At 37.5% G+C, this 16,148-nt stretch overlaps 1 long non-coding RNA gene across 1 annotated transcript in view; it reads left to right on the top strand.

Annotated features, from left to right (window-relative positions):
* LOC142871380 (uncharacterized) overlaps positions 1-9,893 on the top strand; it is a 47,724-nt gene extending 37,831 nt beyond the window's left edge. The window contains exon 3 of the long non-coding RNA XR_012919629.1: positions 9,621-9,893. This is a non-coding gene — a long non-coding RNA (uncharacterized LOC142871380). The remainder of the gene's footprint in view (positions 1-9,620) is intronic.
* The last annotated feature ends 6,255 nt before the right edge of the window (positions 9,894-16,148 follow it).

The raw sequence follows: 16,148 nt of genomic DNA, 5'->3' as shown, positions 1-16,148 counted from the left end.
GAAAGGAACTTCTTTCATAGGACTACTAATGTGGGCTTGGCAAGGACTGCCCCCATGTTCAACAAAACCTTTTCCTTTACTTGCTGGCCACTAACTAACATTTAACTGCCTCCCTTGCACATGACTGAGTTATGGCTAATGCAGAATGAAGGCAGAACCAGGTCAACCATTTCCAAGCCTGACATACAAACTTCCTATGTAATCCTTCATATTTTCTTAGACCAAATTTGCCAGCTGGATGCGGAAGATCCAGCAGCAAAATCTGAGCTTCTTAGCAGATGCCTCTACCTGCCCATCTTGAAGGAAAGAGAGTTCCCTGAATGCCCACATTGAAGGCTGTCATCTAGCCCAGAACATCATCATTAGACTTTGCATGAGGGCAAAAAATAAACTTTTGTTGTATTAAGCCACTGTCATTTTGAGATTTGATTGTCACAGTAGCTAACTTTACTTATCCTAGTACAATGGGGAAGGGGAAGTAGTTTTGTACACTATGAAAATTTTTGACCCTTATGCCTTTGCTAAGGCTGCCCCTTTTTGTTAAAACTAAGCTATTATTTTCAATGGAATGATAGCTCTTGGTAAACTGAAAAACAACTATTTTAAGAAGAAAAAAAATGGTGTTTAGAGGCTCAGACAAGGAGAGAAAGGTATAGACAAATATGTAAAATGTCTGACTTTTAATAATTTTATTGTATAATGATACACATACCAATCATGTAAAACTAAAAATGTAGGCAGTAATCTCGACCTAAACAGTGAATGAATATAAGAGAATATGACTCAACAGTTAGAGGAAGGCCGGGCGCGGTGGCTCACGCCTGTAATCCTAGCTCTTGGGAGGCCGAGGCGGGCGGATTGCTCAAGGTCAGGAGTTCAAAACCAGCCTGAGCAAGAGCGAGACCCCGTCTCTACTATAAATAGAAAGAAATTAATTGGCCAACTGATATATATATAAAAAATTAGCCGGGCATGGTGGCGCATGCCTGTAGTCCCAGCTACTCGGGAGGCTGAGGCAGAAGGATCGCTCGAGCCCAGGAGTTTGAGGTTGCTGTGAGCTAGGCTGACGCCATGGCACTCACTCTAGCCTGGACAACAAACCGAGACTCTGTCTCAAAAAAAAAAAAAAAAAAAAATAGGCTAAAATAATATTGTACAGTATAATTATATTCTAAATGCATAACATTTTAAATTATAAAATTAGAAGAAAATTCTCTTTTAGCAATTCTTCTAAGAAGGCTCTCAATATCATTATAGGTAAATATGACTTCTTTTTAAAAAAGGAGAAAAGAAGTCTGTAAACAATATATGAAAAATCAACTAATAAAGGGACAGTAAATAGCCTTAAACTCTTAATCCCTGACATATACTTCTGTAGCTTAAGGAAATAATATTAAACATTTTTTGTCAGTAAAATTTATAATTAGTGTGATAGAAAATTTTTTATCTCAAATTCCTAAGACATCAGTTTCTTGAATTTTTTTTATTATTTTTATTCTGTTATTTAGAAAAGTTCTTAGTTATATAAACCCACAACTTACTGGCACACCTATAATGTACAGCCATACTAGACATTTAAGTTTGACTAACATAAAGTTTGAGTATTTAAAAGGAAACCAAATAAGGACAATTATTTCTGAATTTCCATTTTGCCTATTATAATTTGAAGATGTTAATGAAAAATAAAAAACACTGAAATGTAGCTTAGATAATAATACGAATAAGTATCACATTTAACATCCAACAAACTACCAACATCCAATGAACTACCAATTACCATTCAAATCTGTCTACTTCTCTCCCTTCTTTATTTCAAAGCATTATTTTAAAGATTTAAAGAGCTGATGTCTTTTGAAAGCATTTTCTAAACTCTAAAGCATTATATGAATGGAGTGCAAGATATAATCATTACATTTAGCTGATTAGAGGAAAACTGCATATCTTAACATGTAATAAAGATACATGAGACTTAAACTTTCTCCTTTCACCCCACACTTCCACCTTCATATCTGGGAACATGAAGACTTAGAGACACTCTTTTGTTTATTCAAATAACATCTGTGTAGGTATGGAATATCACTTTCACATCCCTCCCCCGCCCTTTTCTTTTTTCCAAAGAAGAGAAATAGAAAGGAACCACAAGGATAAAGATGCCAACTAAAACTATCATTTAACAAAAGGAGGACCAGCCCTGTGAGATTTCCAGTGAGTCACTGTCCTATGGAATTTCTACATGATCACATATTTATAAAACAATCACATATTGGCACAAAGCTTAACAGATATTATCTCCAGAATCTCTTACTTTTCCCATTATATCTTTAAGATAGTTATTAAGTGTTATTTAGGAAATAAAGAAAAATGCCTTTTTGTTATCATGAATGCCTCTGTTAGCTTGAGGCTTTAGAATATGTTGTAGTTTTCTGAAGATGAGCACATTGGACTTGGAAAAACTAATTTTTTAACAGCTCTGTCATTTTATTTTATTTTTACATGTATACAGTGACACCATTATAATATTATTCTTGCCAATGACACTGTTGCAGGGGACTTAAATTTTTTGCTAGAGAAAGGTCTTACAGGCATAATGAAAAAGAGGTTCTGAGGGAATGGATTAAATAGGATGATTAGAAAAAGAGATGACAGGTTGGCCTATACACCTGTAAAGACCTTAATAAACTCTTCATTTCATAATGACCTTAAGGATTAAGCTCACTGATATTAGCATGACATAAAAAATATGACAATATATCTTCTCCATTCAGGTTTTAAAATTTTTTTCTTTTTTTTTTTGAGACAGAGTCTCGCTCTATTGCCCAGACTAGAATGCCGTGGCATGAGCCTTGCTCAAAGCAACCTCAAACTCCTAGGCTTAAGCAATCCTTCTGCCTCAGCTTCCCAAGTAGCTGGGACTACAGGCATGCACCACCATGTCCAGCTGATTTTTTCTATATATGTTTAATTGTCCAGCTAATTTCTTTCTATTTTTTAGTAAAGACAGGGTCTCGCTCTTGCTCAGGCTGGTCTTGAACTCCTGACCTCGAGTGATCCTCTTGCCTCGGCCTCCCAGAGAGCTAGGATTACAGGTGTGAGCCACCGTACCTGGCTAGTTTTAAAAATTTATACGACAATATATCTGAAACCAATACATGCCTAAAACTAATTCCATCATAAAGTGGGTCAGCCTTCTGAAAATAAAAAATAAAAAATTCTCCCAGTCCTGAGTCTGTGGAGTGAGGTTGTTAGTCACTCAGGCTCTGAAGTCCCACAGACCTGGTTTGAGTCCAGCCTCTGCTACTTATCGATGACCTGGGCATCATTTGACCTCTTTAAGATTAGCTTCCTCTTCCTCACAATGGATATTCACAGTGTTTGCCTTATCAGGCTGCTGTGAGGATCAAACAGCATAATCTAACCTCTTAGATTGTTGCCTGGTATATAACCAGCATTCAATAAATGTTTGTGGTTTGTCTATTATTATTATTGCTGTCATTGTCATCATTATTACTACAATATAGCTAATTTTTAAGGCCAAATTCACTGATGTCAGGGCCATGGGATACTCGTAAAAATGTTATCTATGAAGTCTATAAGATGATTTTTTTAGATGTTTTCTAAAACTTGTTTCCTACTGAATGTTTAAAATATTTTCTCATTATAATCAAAAGAAGCATCCTCTGCCATCTAGTGGCTCCTTATGACCAGTCAAGAAAAACATAAAGGACACCAAAAAGAAAACACAAAAACCAAAACTCACATTTATTTTAAACAAAGGACCTATGCTGTAGATCTTCAAAAGTAGCAATAGATAGAAGAAAATTAAATTTAAAATAGGAATCCTATTGTTTTCTCCATAGTATTATATTGTTCAAATTGCTTTTGAATAATAGAATCTCTTCAGAGTGACTAGGAACCTTTACAGCTTTTAGGCCACAGTTAAGTTCCTTGGTTTCTTCAAGGCAGAGGTGATGTACCAATATAAGGATTTTATCCTCTATGCTTTTTGAATACAAATCGAACAAATACTGATTTAAAAAATATATAGAATGCTCAGGCACCTATTGTTATTATTATTTAAACTATATATATATATATATATATATATATATATATATATACACAAACACACACACACACATATATATATATTTACACAAGAATGATAGAAGTTCCCTGGGCAAAATACCAGTAGGCTTGAGACTCCGGAAGAGCAGATGTTTCAGTTCAAGTCCAAAGGCAGGAAAAAAGCCTATGTTTTAGTCAGAAGGCCATCAGACAGAAAGAATTCTCTCTTCCTCAGAGGAAGGTCAGCCTTTTCATTTTACTCAGGCCTTCAGCTTATTGGATGAAACCTACTCAGATTAGGAAGGGCAATTTGCTTTACTCAGTCTACTGAGTTAAATGCTAATTTTATCCAAAAATGCCCTCACAAAAACAACCAGAATAATGTTTGAACAAATATCTGGGCATCCTATGACCCAGTCAAGCTGACACATAGAATGACCATTGCAACAGAGGATCTGTAATAGCAGGTTCTGGAACCTGCAAGAAACTCCATGTGTTTGGGTCCTAGGGTTCATCATAAGGAGAGTGGATAGAATGGTAGGTTGGGGCCAGGTGCGGTAGCTCACGCCTGTAATCCTAGCACTCTGGGAGGCCAAGCTGGGTGGATCATTTGAACTCAGCCTGAGCAAGACCAAGACCCTGTCTCTACCAAAAAAATAGAAAGAAATTAGCTGGACAACTAAAAATATATAGAAAAAATTAGCCAGGCATGGTGGCCCATGCCTGTAGTCCCAGCTACTCAGGAGGCTGAGGCAGTAGGATCGCTTGGGCCCAGGAGTTTGAGGTTGCTGTGAGCTAGGCTGATGGCACTGCACTCTAGTTGGGGCAACAGAGTGAGCCTCCGTTTCAAAAAGAAAAGAAAAAAAAAGAATGGTAGGTGGGGGTCAAATTCCCAAAAGCCTTGAATATGATGCATCTGGATTTTAATCTGTGGAATATTGGGAGCCACCATAGTTCTCTGCAAAGGAAATTAGATGATGATAATAGAAAATATTAATTGGAACAAAAGCTACATTAAGTACCTCCTATGTGCCACAAATATCTTTGTTTCCAAATACTATCTCAATCCTTACAATAACCCTTGAAACTTTTTCTTGGTTTTGTTTTACCTTATTTTACCTATTAGGAAACTGAGGCTCAGAGATGTTAAGTAGCTTACTTGAGGTCACATATCCAATAAGTGAGGGAGCCTGGATTCAAAGATGATCTATCTCTAGAGCATGTGTCTATTCTAGTGAGCCAGAAGGCCTATGCCATGCTTCTTGATATGGTCACATTTGTTTTAGGACAACAAATAATGTTCCTTTATTTTGATTGACTTTTTGAGAATTAGGGAACTTATATTGAGGAGTAGGGGTTGTCTCTTAAAATGTTTTTGTCTACCATTGTGCACAGTAAGTGTTCAAATGTTTGCTGAATGATTCCATGTTGTCTGCCAGACTCCAGAAAGAGTGGGTAGAAGGCATTAAGGAGAAGCATTATCAGATGGAACTGCACTTTCATTGAGTTGTCATAATTGCACCAGGAGGCAATATTTGAACAACTCTTCTAGGCTTTCTGGGATACCCTATATTGATAACGTGACTTGAGTATGTGCTACATATAGCAACTGTGAGGCAAAGAGGGATTTGCATAATAAGCCTAGGGTCTCAGCCTATTAATTGGTAGAGTCAGGATTCAAAGCCAAGACATCTGGCTTTAGAACCCCCACTCCTAAGCACTTTGCTATGCAGTCCCACTGAGCTAGAATGCCTCTTAGTGAAGAATTGTTCTACTTAATATGATTTAGCAGGGTCGTCAGCTGATAGGATGATAGTGGAGATAGATACGGGAAGCATCGCCAAGGGAACAATGACTTCCAATCCTGTTACTGTGCTCTAGGGCCTCCAGCCAAGCGGTGGGGTGTAAGGGCTCAAAGTCAGCCTCTGCTCTGCTAGCAAAGTGATATGCCCTGGCCACTGCCCCTACCGAATCAAGTCTCCTGCAGGGCTGCTTTCTGCCAGGGTGAAAGAATGCTTTTTCCTAATTTCCATGAAGGTACCATACAAGCAAGCAGCCCTGCATGGGTATCTGATTTGGTAGGGACAGTGGAGCACAGACACAGGGGACAGTGAGCATGTGAAAGAAATTACTAACCTTACAAGAGAAATCCAAAAGTTGGAGAGTCAACATGATCCCCTGCTTCAGAGTTTGGCCTAGAAAGATCCAGGGCACTGTACAACCACTAAAGACTCGTCTAAGAGTCAAGTCTTAAACAAATTTAAAATAACCTGTTTATAATACATGCCTTTCCCTGAGGACTGCTTGCCTAGTAACTGTTGGCAACATTGAAAAAAGTTAGAAAGGAAAGGTTATATTAATAAATACTGAAATTGTTTGAAAATAGAAATTGTCTTAGCTAGCAGAGAGGTAGGAGTTAATTTAGGTGATTTTTTTCTAATAATCCTGCATTGGATTATATGGGCAAGTCTGACTTTAAAAGAAAACTATAGAAAACCATGGTTATTTATTAAGACCACCATTATTAACTGTTGCAAATTTTCTGCATTGGTACATTCCTTGAACATTGAGCATTAGAGGTATACATCTATAAGATAATTAAATGTTAATGTAATAAGGAAGTCAAATCTGTAATCAGCTTATGGTCATGATCTTGACTTTAAAAAAAGGCAGAAATTCAAAAAACAAACTAATTAAGATTGTAGAATGGAATCAGAGAAATAGGTAGGATGATGTAACTCATCCGGAATTGTTTTTATCTAGGGCACTGTGCTTTAAGGCCTGGTGTCCACTCTCACCCAACTCTTGTCCCATCCATCAGACACCAGATTGCGGACTACAATTTTCATTTCAGGTGGGCACCATTACAAAATCTCTCTCTAAAGGGTTTTTTCACTAATATTTTATGAATGAAACAAAGTGACTAACTGAAAATGATCAAACTTTCACTATGGAATGAGAACTTCTTAAAGTCCATTAAAGTTTTAATTTAACTGACACACACACACATACACACTCACTCACATGTATGGTAGTTGGTATGTTTTATATCTCCCTTTTCCCCATGTGCTGCTGGCATGTGATTTACGTTACACTCTCTCAGAGGTGAGTGTGTTCTAACTCAGTGGATAACTCTTCAGAAAGTATTACTCATCACTATATATAAATATATAACTATACCAAAATCCTGGCATACTCAAGTCCCACAGTGGGCCCTGCAGAAGTTTGCCCTCTGTATACATGAGTTTCACACCTTGTGAATGCTAGGTTGAAAAAAAGCTGCATATCCATGGACCTATGTAGTTCAAACTTGTGTTGTTCAAGGGTCAACTGTATATAATACAATATCAGAGAGTAGTATTATGAATTTTTAAAAAAAGAAGGATAAAGAAATGAAAGGAATAGTCAGAGAAGGTCTCTGAGGAGGTAAACTTTAGGCAGAGACCTAAATGAAGTAGACAAATGATTCATGAAAATGTAAAGGCAAAAACATTCCATGGAGAGGCAAAGCAGGAGGCAAGGTCCTGTGGTGACAGAGAGCTCAGAATGACAAGGAGGTCCACAGATGGAACGGAATGAGGAAGGGAGACAGTGAGAAGGAACAAGGTCAGAGCCGTAGGCAGTTGCTACATCAGCTTCTGGTAAGGCATTGAATTTCCAAATCTGACAGGAAGCCACCAGAGAATTTGAGCTGTGAAATAACATGATGTAGCAGAAAGGATCATTTTTGTGGGCATTAACCAATTTCCTTCTTATAGTAAAATTATGAGGTAGATCTTTCATTTCCATGTAATAAATGAGGAAACTGAGGATTAGAAAGAGTAAGTAGGTAGTGCAATTTAAATTGCAAGACTGGTCTGACTCCAGAACCAGGTTCTTGGCCACCAGACCTAAGAAGCTACAACATCCAGGAAAATGGAGCTGATAGGTGTGGTAGCCAGCTTCCAAGATGGCCCCCAATGATTTCCATCTGCTTGTAGCATACTCTTGTGTGGTTCTCTCCCACAATAAAAAAAGTCTAACCTTAAGACCAAAAGGATATTATAGGAGAGACTGATGGTGAATGGATTCTGAGACGATGTCATAAAAGACATTGCTGCTTCTACCTCGCTCTCTTGGATGGCTTGCTCTGCAGGAAGCTAGTCAGGAAGGCCTCAAGCAGCCCTCATGCTACAGGCCTATGTGGAAAGGTGCTGAAGCCTTCCACAAATAGCTCATGCGGACTTGCCAGTCACATGAGGGCCACTTTGGAAGCAGATCCTCTAGCACCAGTAAAGCCTTCATATAATTGTATCCTGATCAACACCTTGACAACAACTTGAAACACTGAGCCAGAATCACCAGGAATTAAACAACTCCTGACTTATTAGCACACAGAAACTGTGAGAGAGAATGTTTATTATTGCTTTAAGTTACTAAATCTTTAGGTAATTTGAGGCAGCAATAGATAACTAATATAATAGGCTTTAGTGAAAACAAATGCCCCTTGTATAATTGGGTCCAAACATTAGTAGAATGGAAATATTTAAACCTGAGGACTGAACTCTGACCTTTTTATTTTGCCCAAATTCGTTTTTAAGGGACCTGGTGAGTTATATCTACAAATGCTAAATATCACCAAATGGGTTTTATTAACCCAATATAATGTGGTTTATTTCCCAACTTGATTCTAGTATAGCATCACACAAGAGATAGAAGGTCCCCTTACCTAGCATCCTAGCAGACCCCTATCTTAACTCACGCATTTCTTTCCACTGACTCCAGGTCTTTAGACAAAGCTTAACTTTTTCAACCAATTGTCAATTAAAGAATCCCTAAAACCCATCTATGACTTGTAAGCTCCTGCTTTGAGATGTTGGGCCTTTTCAGGCCAAAGCAATGTATACTTTCTATGTATTAATTTATTATTTTACCTGTAATTCCTGTCCCCATGAAAGTATAAGGCCAAACTGTAATCTGGTCACTTTGTGCACATTTTCTAAAGACCTCTTGAGAGCTTGTCCCATGGGCCATGGCTTGCACAGATTTGGCTCAGAATAAACCTCTTTAAATTATTTTAGAGTTTGGGTTTTTCTGTTGACAAACCTATTAAAAAGCATATTGACTTGCCTTTAATTTTTAAAAATGATTAAGTGGTCATTTTTTATAATTACTGAATTTCCAAGAGATAATTATGTGAAAGTGTAGATCACTTACAGTGTAGATCACTGTACTTACATAAAATTTGATATTTATCTACCATAATTGACATAATGTGTAAATATAAATTAACAAACAATATTGTTCCTTATTAAGTAAACTGCCCTTTATAAAATTAATAAGTGGCCACAAGGTGTGAACTGTGGTAGGGGCCTGAACTCTGCAAAGGTATAGGCATAGTTAAAAATACATATATATATAATCAGCCATTGTTCCCTAGCTTGCTTTTCTATAATTACTTACTACTCAGGAGTCATATAGCTGATAGTCATAAAGATTTTTAGCTGTCTTCATTGATCCAATAGACAACATCATCCTTGTGAAACCTACACCTAGTTTCTGAGATTATCTTTCAGGTCCTGCATTTCAGTGGACTGGCTGACGCACCCAGACTAGTGGCCCATTCCAAGGAACTGACTCATTTGTTTTGTGACCACCACCCAGGAATTAACTCAGTGTAAGAAGACAACTTCTACACCCCTATGATTCCACCCTGAACCCAGCCAGTCAGCAGACCCAATTGCCTAGCCCTTTGTCTGTCAAAATATCTTTGTCCACCATTTCTCCCGAATTCTCAAGGAGATGGATTTCAGAACTCCCTCTTGTCTCCTCACATGGTGCCTGTGATATTAAACTTTTTCTCCACTATAACCCCTGCTGTCTCAGTGTATGGGTTTCCTCTTGGGCAGTGGGCAATGAACCTGGCTGAGCTGTAACATTAACTGTCAATATTCATGGGCAGGGAAGCAGCACCATCCATGGCCAGCTATGCTCAGATAACCATCTCTGTCTTGGTTCAGTTAAAACATTTCTTGCTGTCCTGACTCTGTATCATTTATGATCCCATCTATGTCTTGGGACATCTGTGTGGGAAGAGCTGCTACTAGTTTCAGGGATTTTAATGCACATAGCCCCTAGTTAAAAAGGCCATGTCCTTTTTAGTCCAAGAGACAGATTTGAGTCTGTTTCTCCCATTCTCCTGAAAGACTCCTTTCATATTAAAAAATTCCTTTCTTCCTTGGCAATCCTCACTGTCCCAATAATTGGCTCTCTGTGCTACTAGCAATCGGACCTACGCTGGACCCCTTTAGGGTTCAGTAACACACACTTTTCTTTCTCCATCCAAAATTGACCATATTTCAGAATTTAAGTCTTTAAGTCTGATGTCTCTAGCTTTAGCTTTCTTTATGCCTTTTGGACAACTATAATAGCATATAGTAAATTAATCCTGAGCTACAAATCTCCTGTAACTTGCTAAGTAGTTACAGCAGTAATTATAACCTTTCAGATGGCTAAATCTTTATTAACTCTAATTTAGAATTTCACATGATAAAGTCCCGTTGAACAACTAGACTTTTCTCTAGCTATGTTTAAACATTTTATGCATGAATAAGACATTATAAAATATTTAATAAGCTTCTTTAGAGTTAAATTTTAAAGCCAATCTCATAAATTTAGAATGACCCTTCTGCATATAGATAGGACAGGAGAATAATTAATCTTCCTAATCTTGGCCAAAAGAGCTGTGACATCATCTGACGAGGTATGTCCTTTCATAGTGACACATGGCCCCATGCTGCTTCAGCTGTGTTTTGTTTCTAAAGTTTTTGTGATAGTCTTCTACTGCCACTAACTATAGCAATATGAAAGAATTTCTCTTGCAAACTCTGATATACAAAGGCCTTTCCCCTTTGACTATGTCAGTGATGCTGTTTACTGTATTATATGTGAGATAACAATTTCCCTCTTATTCATCTGTCATCATGAGTATATATATGAGGATCTTTTCACATACATGTTGGGAAAAGTCTAACTTTTCAGTTCATTCCTTGTGATAAAGTACCTCAGAATGAGGTTACAGAGTATATGACCATATTTCTAATTCTTAAAACATATTTTCAAATTTTTTCCAAAAGTGCTGTTCTGATTTATCAGGTTACCAGCCATGTTTGATCACTATAGTGTTGCAAGTATTCATTATTTTTAAGTTTTAAAAATGTAATAGGTAAAAGAAATCCATACTTTTCATTTATGTATACATTATAAAGACACAGAAAATTTCATTATACTGATTGACTATATATGTGTGTATACAAATGCACATACACATAAGTTTGTATGTATATACATATATTTACATACAAATATACACACACATTGATGTCTGTTGAGTTAAGCACCTAGAACTTCTACGTCTTTAAGTAATCCTGATGCCTCTAACTCTTTGGGCTATGGATTTAACTGGTTTACAGAATCTGGTAACACCTATGACCTATAGGTACTGAAGAAACAATGTAGAGACAGTTCATAATCTGGAGGCACAATCTTATGGGGAAGACACCAGCAAGTAGGCAAATACAATAATGTATGATAATTGTAAAGTCAGAAGTTCAGGGTTCAGTGGGTACACCAGGGAAGACACCTTACCCAGACCAATGAGCTAAGGAAAGACTTTCTGAAGAAAGGGATACATAGGTAAAATCTGAGGATTGAATAGCTAGTTATGTGGAGATGGAGCAGGACAGTCAGGAAATGAGGTGGGTAGTACACCTTCTACAAAACCCCAGAAAAGAGAATATGGCTTTGTCAAGGTATTGTAAGAAACCCAGTAGGTAGTGCAATCAAAATTGGAAGGCAGGTCTGTCTGACTCCAGAACCAGGTTCTTGGCTACCAGACCTAAGAAGCTACAAAGACCAGAAAAATGGAGCTGTTGGGGATGGCAGCCAGCTTCCCAGATGGCCCCTGGCAATGTCTGCATTCTTGTAGCATACTCTTGGTGGTCCTCTCCCACAGTGAAAAGGTCTAACCTTTAGGACCAACAGGACATTGTGGGAGGGACAGATGGTGAATGGATTCTGAGACCAGATCATAAAAGACATTGCTGCTTCTGCCTTGGCATGCTCTGGAGGAAGCTAGTCAGGAAGCTTAAGGAGCCTGGACAGGCCTATGTGGAAGGGTGTTGAAGCCGCCCACCAACAGCTCACACTGACTTGCCAGTCACACAAGAGCCACTGAACCAGTCTGGTGGGGAGGAGGAAAACCGTTTAGCCCCCAAGACCATTGTGTACTACCTTGGTGAAGGCATTATGGGACCTTTGACTGAGTCCCATAATGACTGACAAGACCTGCTCTACCCCCATCCTGTAAGATTCATCAATACTATTGTATGTCTCTAGAGTCCATTCAATTTACTGCTGTATCACACTGTTTTGAAACCATCCATGGAGCAGTCCCTGTACAGCAGCAGCCCAAGGGGTCTGGAAGTCGATGGCTATGACTGTGTGTCTGAGGGTCTATGGCTATGGCAACCACATGTAGGGGACTGGCTGGTGTTTGACAACGTGGGCACCTACACTGTGGGCAGGGATTCCTCCTCAGAGGGACCGAGACCTGCTGTGTCACCTGTGTCATGTCCAGGGGGCCTGAGAAGTACTGCAAGGGCAGCAGCTGCCTGTAGGACAGGATAAGGACACTGAGGGCATTTGCAAGCCTCTGTCCTGCGACTGGGAGATCACAGACATCCTGTGTGTGGGCCCTATCTTCAACTTGGTAAGTATCATGTGAGTGAAAGAACCCTAGCAGAGCCACAGAGATGCCTCTGGGAGAGGTAGGGAAGACAGCAAACAAGGGCACCCTCTGGCCAGGATTCTTATGCCCACTCTGCCTCTGCTGCCCCATGTTCCTCCTGTGGTGTTTCTGCCCTGTAAACAGAACCTGTCTTACACTCATTTTAGTTCAAATATGCAACATAAATCCTGTCCCTTCCAGCCATCTCTGCCTACTCTATCATACAAGTGGCCTGGCCAGCCAGGTGTGAGAATGTTCTTGCAGTCTCCCCCTGTTTCTTCCCCACCTTTCTAAATATGGAGTAACAAATATTTAACTTTTTAAATATTCAAGCAAACAAACAAAAAATACTGGCTTTATTAGACAGTATGAAAGAGATGGGCAAAAATTAAGTCTGGGTCATTAGAAAAGGCAGGGCCTTGGAAACTATATTAAGAAATTTGAACTTTATGCTAAGGATAATATAAAGCATGTAACACATCTATTACACAGTTTTAAGTAGGAATGACATGACTAGCCTTGTGTTTTAGAAAGATCACTTTGATTTTTGATAGGAAAAGGGACTGTGGGAGATGCAAGTATTATATAAAGGCATTGAGAACTTACATGTTGTAACAACCCACATGAGACAAGATGATGGCTTGGCTTTGCACTTCCAGATGGCAGCGTGAATTGTTCTGTGTTTGCTAGGACCCACTTCCTAGCAAAACAAGCATAATTGGTTGGATTAGTTTACTAGGGCTGCCATAAAAAAGTATCAAAACTCAAGTGGCTTAAACAGGAGAAACTTATTTTGTCATAGTTGTGGAGGTTAGAAATCTGAGATCAAGGTGCTAGCAGGGTTGGTTTCTTCTGTGGTCTTTCTCCTTGGCTTGTAGATGGCCATATTCTCCCTCTGTCTTCACATGGTCTTCTCTCTGTACCTGTACATATCTCTACTCTAATTTCTTCCTTGTATAAGGATACCAGTCATATTAGATTAGGCCCCACTATAATTACTTCATTTTAACTTAATTGTCTCTTTAAAGACCCTATCTCCAAATACAGTCAGATTCTGAGTTACTAGGAGGTAGGACTTCAACATATAAATTTGGAAGAGCACACAGCTCATCCCACACACTGTTAAAAACTATAAAAACAAAAACAACCATCTAAAAATCTCTGGAAATTGTCCTTCATTGCATACAGCAAATGAATAAGAATCTTTTTTAAAGAAAATTTACTAAAACTCAGTAAGAGCAGTGAGTGTCTATGGCATCTGAGCCACCACGAACTCATTCTGACCTATCTCCCTTGCCCCCTCCACTCATCTTGGTGGAATCTCTACTCTGGGTGGCTGTGACTAAGAACCTGTGACTAAGAACCTGTGTTCTTAGTCTCCTCTCCTCAGCTCCCAACCAAGAGATACCAGAGCAGGCAACAGAAACTACCTGTGAGAGGACCAAAACGTCACATCTAACAAAGACGTCAAAGCATCAGTTATAAATATTTTCAAAGAACTTAAAGAAATCATGCTTAAAGAGCTTAAAAGAAGGTATAATGACAATGCTGCATCAAATAGAGAATATCAATAAAGCGATATTATTTTTAAGAAGTACCACATGGAAAGTCTAGAATTAAGAAGTACAGTAAGTGAAATTAAAAATTCACTACAGAGGCTTACCAGTAGATTTGAACTGGCAGAAGAAAAAAAATCTGTGAATTTGAGATAGACCCATAGAGATTAGCAATCTAGAAGAATGGAGAAAAAAGAATGAAGAAAAATGAACAGAACTTTAGAGAAATGTGAGACACCATTAACTGCATCAATATATGCTTAATGGGATAACTATACTAGAAGGAAAGGAGGGATATATATATAAAAATATATATATATTTTGAGGAAATAATGGCTGAAACCTTCAAATTTGTCAGAAAACACTAATCTAAATGTACAAGAAGCTCAATAAACTCAAGTAGGGCAAAATCCAAAGAGATCCACATCCAGACACATCATAGTAAAAATGCTAACAGCCAAAGACAAAAAGAAAACCTTGAATGCTGCTAGAGAAAAACAACTTGTCATGAACAAGGAAACCTCAATAAAATTAATAGATACTTCTCATCAGAAAAAATACAGGCCAAAAGCAGTGGAAAACATATCGAAACTGCCAAAAAAACTGTGCACCAAGAATCTTATGTATGGCAAAACCATCTTTCAAAACTGAAGTTAAAATAAAAGACATTCCCAGACAAACATAAACTGAGAAAAATGTGTTGTAAACAGGCCTACTTATAAGAAATACTAAAGGAAGTTTTTCAGGTTAAAAGCAAGTGGCCCCAGAGAGTAATTTAAAACCATAAAAAAAAGAGAATTTATAAAGATAATTATAAACTTATAAAAAACAGTATAATTGTATATTTATGTTCCTTTCTTAACTGATTTAAAAAGCAATTGCATAAGACAATTGTTTATAATTGTGTTGTTGGGCCTATGACATAGAGAAATAGATTATAATTAACAATAACAGCACAAAGGTGGTGAGAGGGAAGAAAGTTATAATGGAGTAAAGAAATCACATCAGATGGTCACTTAAATCTACAGGAACAAATGATGATAACCAAAAATGATAATATATTAACATAACAAACACTCTAAATATATACTTGCTCTTTATTTTCTCAGCTTCCTTATTGGACATAAAATTACATAAATTAATAATTATCACAATGTAGTATGAATTTGTAACATATATAGATACAATATATATAATAATAATAGTACAAAAATTGGGAAGATTAAATAGATTTATATAGGAGTGATATTTCTATATCCCACTAGAATTAAGTTAGTATAAATCTGAACTAGATTCTGATAAATTAATGTATGTATGGTAAACTTTAGAGAAATTGTTAAAAAAATCCTCAAAATGTATGATGTATTAAACTTATAATTTTAAAATGTTAACACTACAAAATGTTAACTTATTGTAAAAGATAGCAGTAACAGACGAATAGAGGAACAAAGTATTCATGAGACATGTAGAAAAGAGAAAGTAAAATAACAGACATAAATCCAACCATATTAGTAATGACATTAAAAGTAAATGAATTGGAGACTTTGGGGGTTGGAGAAAAAAAGTAAATAGATTAAACTATGCAATCAAAAAGCAAACATTATCAGATTTGGATAAAAATCACAAGATCTATCTGTATGATGTCTACATGGGACACACTTCAGATTCAAAGATACACATAGGTTGAAAGTAGAAGGATGGGGAAAAATCATGCAAAAAACAATAAGAAAACTGAAGTTGCTATACTAATATCAGAAAAA

This window comes from Microcebus murinus, chromosome 6, assembly GCF_040939455.1.
Source record: "Microcebus murinus isolate Inina chromosome 6, M.murinus_Inina_mat1.0, whole genome shotgun sequence".
Taxonomy (NCBI): domain Eukaryota; kingdom Metazoa; phylum Chordata; class Mammalia; order Primates; family Cheirogaleidae; genus Microcebus; species Microcebus murinus.
This window is presented reverse-complemented; position numbering and strand designations above follow the sequence as displayed.